This window comes from Mizuhopecten yessoensis, unplaced genomic scaffold (genome assembly GCF_002113885.1).
Source record: "Mizuhopecten yessoensis strain PY_sf001 unplaced genomic scaffold, ASM211388v2 scaffold7841, whole genome shotgun sequence".
NCBI classification, from domain to species: Eukaryota; Metazoa; Mollusca; class Bivalvia; order Pectinida; family Pectinidae; genus Mizuhopecten; species Mizuhopecten yessoensis.
Window position 1 is genome coordinate 282,127 of NW_018407249.1, and position 8,416 is coordinate 290,542.

An 8,416-nucleotide genomic window follows, 5' to 3' on the forward strand; every position below is an offset into this window, starting at 1 on the left:
GAAGGAAAGAGGAAATTTTTATGTAATTGAGAGAAAAAGCTTCTCATAAATCTTAAAACTAAATGATCTACAAAATATGATCACTGATCTTTATATGTTTTCCTCAGTATTTACATGGGGTACACCAATGCTGTAAGAAACAATAATAATTAATTAGCAACCTGAGATGCTTACCTATATACATACGAGCCACTAACCGGTTGTTAGACAGGTGTTATCTACACTTTATCATGGGGACCTGTCAGTGCCTCTCAAGAATGGGCACACCAAAACGTGTCTCTATCTCGACTCAAGATAACAACCACTCCAACATTTGAAATCTATATCTAATACAATAGCGTAAACATCTCTAGTCACGATCAGTTAAAATCAACAGCATCTTGTACATTATATATATATATATATATATATCCAACACAATGTCTTGAAGCATCCAACAAACGCATTTTTGGACACATGTATAGTGTATATGACCGCAAACACATATTATGCAAATAAGGTGTGCCTATAGCATGATAATGGTACAATATATGTAACCTGCTGTTTTATAATCACTAAGATAGGCCTGTGGACATGACCGACAGCTGATAACCTGATTCTGAAGTAACACAGGAGGGACATAGGTTTTAACAAGGCATTCTTTACACCATATACTACACCATATACTACAAACAAGACAGGAATGGACCCAGTGTTCATTACCGTATATTTCTTAAAAGAAACAAGAAATATATGGAGCATGTTCATTATCTCCCACCTTGTAACAAATTTGTTTTGCTGAACATAAAATATGTGACAGGAGAAGAAAAATGCACAACCAAAGCAGGGTTTGAACCCGGGACCCTCCAAACTCTAGCCGTATGCTCTACCAATTGAGCTATCTGGTTGCCGATGATCAACCCAGTCCAGTTCCGCTACACTTATATACAGAAATACACGCCTAAAAAGTGGACTCTAAAGAACAGCCCTAGAGGTTTATACAAAACAGAATTTTGAATCTTTATAGAATCACTATAAATGCATTAAACATAACTTTACCTCTTTTAATAATACATGACAACTCCCTTGTCCAAACAAATCTATCATGTACATGTAATGACTGTTCATCTGCAAAACCAGTGGCAGCTAAAACATATTTTTTTCTGTTTAAGTAATTTGCCTCTATATCCGTCTGGATCTTTGTATAAAGTTATTGGGTCATACCTGAATAAGCTATATATTAAGGCTGTGGTTTATTAGATGAACCAGTGTTTGAAGTACATGTGAAGTCTACCCCTATAATTAAGCAATAGTGAACAGCCACCTGCTGATAACCCAGTGATTAGGCGGCCATTTTCAGGTAAGATACAAGTATTACATTAAAAAAGGTCAAGGAAGAGGTCAGTTCATGAGCCTTATATCCAAAACATTGGACTGTGGCCAAAAAAAATCCATTTCATATCAACAGAAATAGTTTCTGTACACCGAAATAATATGCTAGATGTGTTACCTGTAGTTACCATCAATTTTTTTCTGACATTCTTTTTGTGAGTTTAATTAAATTTTCTCAAGTTAAATACATTATTTCATGTTTAACGGTGTATGAAAATCTAGCCCATCACCTGTATCTTGTGTAGTTCATGCACACTAAATAATGTCATAGGAGCGCCGGGGATTCGATTCCCCGATCGGACGTGAAAATATATGAGGTCACTTGCCAGACCATGCGGGTTTTCTCCGGGTACTCCGGTTTCCTCCCACAGACCCCACCCCGCCTCTCTACCAAATAGGCTAAAGGAATAAAGGAAAGTCCCTCTTGCCTAAAGCTAGACGGCAACCGTGATCCTGTATACAATTAAAACCTGCCACAAATACACTATTACAAACTAGGGGCTCTTTGCGTATCTGGTTCAACTGTTTCAACCACCTGTACCTGAAAAGTAAACAGCAGCTGTACTCGGACCTTAATCCATTAGGCTGCAGTCCTCTTGTACTCAGACCTTAATCCATTAGGCTGCTGTCCTCTTGTGCTCAGACCTTAATCCATTAGGCTGCAGTCAGTAAACAGCAGCTGTACTCAGACCTTAATCCATTAGGCTGCAGTCAGTAAACAGCAGCTGTACTCAGACCTTAATCCATTAGGCTGCTGTCCTCTTGTACTCAGACCTTAATCCATTAGGCTGCAGTCAGTAAACAGCAGCTGTACTCAGACCTTAATCCATTAGGCTGCAGTCAGTAAACAGCAGCTGTACTCGGACCTTAATCCATTAGGCTGCTGTTCTCTTGTACTCAGACCTTAATCCATTAGGCTGCAGTCCTCTTGAACATTTGGCATGTGCATATCAAGGGGTCCGAACATGACTGACCATTATAACTACATGATTTGGCCCTTTTCATTTTTAATACACAATATATAGTTGACTCTTTTTACCAGACGGTGGGTCAAGGTCATTCATTTGACCTAGTTTGATAGTCCTTAACCCCACTACAACAGACCTAGTCCGTGTACGCATGTTACTACAGCTGGAATGGAAGCATCAGTCTTATTCATTACTTATTCTTTAGTAGCATGGCAGTAAGAAAGTTGTGGTGTTAAAATCTTTAATCTGGATAATTAGCTTTCAGTGATTCATCTGGCAAGGTGTTAGGGCATTTAAATCTGACATAACAAGGATGTTTATTGTTTAAATTAACCATGATTGGGGCTTCAAATTTCCGAGAGGCATGTGGTTGAAATTAAATCTCTATGGTATGCATACTACTAACAACAAATGCTGTCCAATTCGATTCCAGTTTTATATATAATATTGGAGTTAACACAAAAGCGGTTGTTTGGGTGTTACTTGTATAACAGATAAGGTTGGCGCAGCACATTTTATATTACATGTGCCAGTATTAGAACAAAAATTCAATCAATACAACACACTCAGTAGATGTTTGAAAGGTTTTTGAATTAAAGTAAACTATATGAGTACCTATTGATTATTAAACCAGATATAAAATGTGATGTCTTTGTAAACAATGCTCTGAAGTGGTGCTACAATCGTATACCTACAATATATGTCCTGTAATGGTGCTATGATCATACACCTGTACTACCCTGTAGTGGTGCTATGATCATACACCTGGAATACCCTGTAGTGGTGCTATGATCATACACCTGTAATACCCTGTAGTGGTGCTATAATTGTACACCTATAATACCCTGTAGTGGTGCTATAATTGTACACCTATAATACCCTGCAGTTGTGCTGTAATTGTACACCTATAATACCCTGTAGTGGTGCTATAATTGTACACCTATAATGCTGTGTAAAAGTACTATGATCATACACCTGTAATGCCCTGTAGTGGTGCTAAAATTGTACATCTATAATGTCCTGTAGTGGTGCTATAATTGTACACCTATAATGCCCTGTAGTGGTGCTATAATTGTACACCTATAATGCCCTGTAGTGGTGCTATAATTGTACACCTATAATGCCCTGTAGTGGTGCTATAATTGTACACCTATAATGCCCTGTAGTGGTGCTATAATTGTACACCTATAATGCCCTGTAGTGGTGCTATAATTGTACACCTATAATGCCCTGTAGTGGTGCTATAATTGTACACCTATAATGCCCTGTAGTGGTGCTATAATTGTACACCTATAATGCCCTGTAGTGGTGCTATGATTGTTCACCTATAATGCCCTGTAGTCGTGCTATGATTGTACACCTATAATGCCCTGTAGTGGTGCTATAATTGTTCACCTATAATTCCCTGTAGTGGTGCTATGATTGTACACATATAATGCCCTGTATACCCTGTAGTGGTGCTATAATTGTTCCCCTATAATACCCTGTAGTGGTGCTATAATTGTTCCCCTATAATACCCTGTAGTGGTGCTATGATCATACACCTATAATGCCATGTAATGGTGCTATAATTGTTCACCTATAATGCCCTGTAGTCGTGCTATGATTGTACACCTATAACGCCCTGTAGTGGTGCTATAATTGTACACATATAATACCCTGTAGTGGTGCTATGATCATACACCTATAATGCCCTGTAGTGGTGATATGATCATACACCTATAATGCCCTGTAGTGGGGCTATGATTGTACACCAATAATGTCCTGTAGTGGTGCTATAATTGTATACCTATAATGCCCTGTAGTGTGATATGATTGTACACCTATAATGCCCTGTAGTCGTGCTATGATTGTACACTTATAATGCCCTGTAGTGGTGCTATAATTGTACCCCTATAATGCCCTGTAGTGGTGCTAGGATTGTACACCAATAATGCCCTGTAGTGGTTCTATAATTGTTCACCTATAATACCCTGTAGTGGTGATATGATCATACACCTATAATGCCATGTAATGGTGCTATAATTGTTCACCTATAATGCCCTGTAGTGGTGCTATGATTGTACACCAATAATCCCCTGTAGTGGTGATATGACTGTACACCTATAATACCCTGTAGGGGGGATATTATTGTACACCTATAATACCCTGTATTGGTGCTATGATTGTACACCTATAATGCCTTGTAGTGGTGCTATAATTGTACACCAATAATGCCCTGTAGTGGTTCTATAATTGTTCACCTATAATGACCTGTAGTGGTGCTATAATTGTACACCAATAATGCCCTGTAGTGGTGATATGACTGTACACCTATAATACCCTTTAGTGGTGATATTATTGTACACCTATAATACCCTTTAGTGGTGATATTATTGTACACCTATAATACCTTTTAGTGGTGCTATGATTGTACAGCTATAATGCCCTGTAGTGGGGCTATAATTGTACACCGATAATACCCTGTAGTGGTGATAAGATCATATACCTATAATGCCCCGTAGTGGTGCTATAATTGTACACCTATAATACCCTGTAGTGGTGATAAGATCATATACCTATAATGCCCTGTAGTGGTGCTATAATTGTACACCTATAATGCCCTGTAGTGGTGCTATAATTGTACACCTATAATACCCTGTAGTGGTGATATGATCATACATCTATAATACCCTGTAGTGGTGATATGATTGTACACCTATAATACCCTGTATTGGTGCTATGATTGTACACCTATAATAGCCTGTAGTGGTGCTATAATTGTACACCTATAATGCCCTGTAGTGGTGCTATGATTGTACACCAATAATGCCCTGTAGTGGTGCTATAATTGTTCACCTATAATACCCTGTAGTGGTGATATGTTTGTACACCTATAATACCCTGTAGTGGCGCTATAATTGTACACCTATAATACCCTGCAGTTGTGCTGTAATTGTACACCTATAATACCCTGTAGTGGTGATATGATCATACATCTATAATACCCTGTAGTGGTGATATGATCATACACCTATAGTGCCCTGTCGTGGTGCTATAATTGTACACCTATAATACCCTGTAGTGGTGCTATAATTGTACACCTATAATGCCCTGTAGTGGTGCTATAATTGTACACCTATAATGCCCTGTAGTGGTGCTATAATTGTACACCTATAGTGCCCTGTAGTGGTGCTATAAATGTACACCTTTAGTGCCCTGTAATGGTGCTATAATTGTACACCTATAATCCCCTGTAGTGGTGCTATAATTGTACACCTATAATACCCTGTAGTGGTGATATGATCATACACCTATAGTGCCCTGTAGTGGTGCTATAATTGTTTACCTATAATGCCGGGTGTTGTCGCTATGATTGTACACCACAGAGCTTCTAGATTCCAAAATTTCTGGTAGGGGGGTGGAGGTGGGGGGGGTAAAAGATTATTGAGTACATATGGCGCTTGCTTGGGCCTGCAGCCCTCGTTATCTGGACCAGTGCACTTCAAACAGGACCAGTGGAATTTTACTTCAACTTGCCCTTTGGACCAGTAACCATTTTTTTTTTAAATTCCACCCCTGCAATCTCTATGCAAACTAACTTCTAACCAAATTAGCTAATAAACTAATTCATCAGTGATCACCCTGGTCTACAAAACATTCTTCTTCCAAATTACACACAACACTCTGGTCCACTTTCCTTAGCTTGGTATGCTTATATTTACTAAGACACCACATGTATGTGGCACCCTGTTAATTTGGATTGTTTTTAGCGTTTATATTTATTATCGCTCGTTGTGTTATGTCTGTGTTGTTCGTATCCCACGTCGTGTTAGTGTGTGTCTGTTGGCCTGATATGCGTACGGTGCTCGTTGTGTGATTGTTGCGTTGTGCGTATCTTACACCGTGTGTTAGGTAATTGCCCGTTGTGTGTTTTGTATGTGCGGTTCGTGAGTGTCCGGAGAGTGTTCGTATGACGTATGTAGGTATAAAACAGGTTTGACCACTGACGGACAGTACAGGACATGCGCGTTGCGTTTTCCTTTTCTCTCTTTTGTACTTTTGCCGCCGTTTGGTAGTTCTTCTTTGACCATCTATCAGAGAGGTTGTATTTTTCACAAAGATGTAGATCTAATCTATATTTATTTATTCACGTCCTGGGCACCACATGCCAAGTAAGTTTAACATTATTATTTATTTATTTGTTATCATTACATTTATATGCGATCGGTAATTTTACTGATAATTGTAACTTATTGGTAGATAATGTTCGTCGTGATATTTCCTGTGGTCTATTTGTACTTTGTCAGTTATATATAAACGATAATAGAATATATGTATGTGATCGAATCTATGTAAATGTATTCATAGTTATTTTAAAGTACGCGCTATTGTTGTATAGTTGGGCGCGTTAGTTTCGGTACTATGTATTGAATATAGCTATTTATTTGTTGTAGGGACTTTTGTCTATGTTCTCATCATTAAACACATCTATGAAGAGAATCTTGTGTCGGTCGTTATTACGCCAAGACCCTCCCCTAAAAATCCGACTACGTTACATGTACATAGTATATGTAAGTAACAGGAGAAGAAAAATACAACAATTAAAAGCTGACTGTGATTTTAACCTGAGGCAGTCAAACTTTAAAAGGACAATCTAATCAACTGTGCTTTTTGCATTTGGTCACCAATAATTTACTCAATGCAGTTCTGCTTCAACAGGTCGGGGAAAACCACTTACTTGCGTATAATACGCAAACTCGCCTATTATATACGCCAGTTGGAGTATGGATGTGTTACTAAAAATAACCCAAATCGCTTTTAACAGTAACTTTTGCAAGATATCATTAAAAATAGCATTAATTTACGACAAGGTAAATAATATTTTGCTAAAATATGTTTACTGAAAGTGTTGGCTACTTAAAAACTTGATGTAACTTTACCGGACTTATTGCATCTATTTTTGGTACTTTCCCACATGCAAATAAAGTGGTGTTTTTTGCATTTGCAATATGTTTCCCGACTGAATAAATGCGACTTGGACAAACAATTTGAAAAAAGTTAAGATTAAAGTGATTTTGGCTATTTTTAGTAACAAATTCATACCCCTATTGATATTGAAGGATCTTAACGTTTTGAGTTTGAATTAAGCATTATACCAAAGATGTGTGACATTACAATTTGTGGCCACGGTTGTGTGTTCAGAGTACACCCTTCCTGACAGTGCTTTTTAAATTGAAGACATTGCACGTGTACGGTGTCCAGTCTGAAAGAAATTTGCCTTTTAAGTTCTAACACAACATGTTAACATCAAAAACTGTATGAATTTTCTAGCTAAGATTCATTGTAGTTGACATACAAATATGATATGCCACTTTTCAACCAAATGGAAAAGATACATACACACATACTGCACACGTGTTCTTTGTTATCAAAACATTGAAAAAACATGGCCGAAGTAGACGTGTAGAGCTGAATATACATATACAAAGGTAAGACGATGAATAATTGTGCTAACAACACCTTAAAATTCGCAATAGATGTAGAAATTCGCTCCCAACGTTGCCTGAAAGGTGATATAGTTAACTTAGAATACCTTGGGTCTCGGTTTCACAACGATACAACAAGTTTAATAATAGGAACGTTACAGTATACTGTAGGCCTAACAATTAATATAGCGACTTGTTTGATCATGTCTTCCCTCAAAAAAAATCATTTTAAATGCATTATAAGAAGATTAGTTTGGAAAGAACATCATGATGGAATTTGATTATATACACCCCTTTGGTAAAGGAATACTCACAAACTGACAGACTGCCGTTATACTGATCCGTCATACACAATGTTTACATGGATCCAAGGACTCGGCGGCCATGAGCATTAGTTATAGGTCACGTGACCAAACAGGAAGTACCTGACGAAATCTCAGGAAACAAAGCGTTGATCGAGACCAAGACCGACCCCAAACTTTAGCAACATATCCGGTCCTGGTTATTAAGATCTCAATTTCGTAATGGAAGAATGATCACAAAGGCCACATTTATTTAATTGACTAATAAAACGTTACTGCAGTTGCAGTATTGTTAGTTATCTCGTTA

The 8,416-nt window shown here is 37.8% G+C and overlaps 1 protein-coding gene across 1 annotated transcript in view; it reads right to left on the reverse strand.

Annotated features, from left to right (window-relative positions):
• LOC110454439 overlaps nt 1–8,209 on the reverse strand; it is a 46,747-nt gene extending 38,538 nt beyond the window's left edge. Inside the window, exon 1 of the mRNA XM_021503934.1 lies at nt 8,122–8,209. The gene's annotated coding sequence lies outside the window, so the exon portion shown is untranslated. The remainder of the gene's footprint in view (nt 1–8,121) is intronic.
• Between the last annotated feature and the right edge of the window lie 207 nt (nt 8,210–8,416).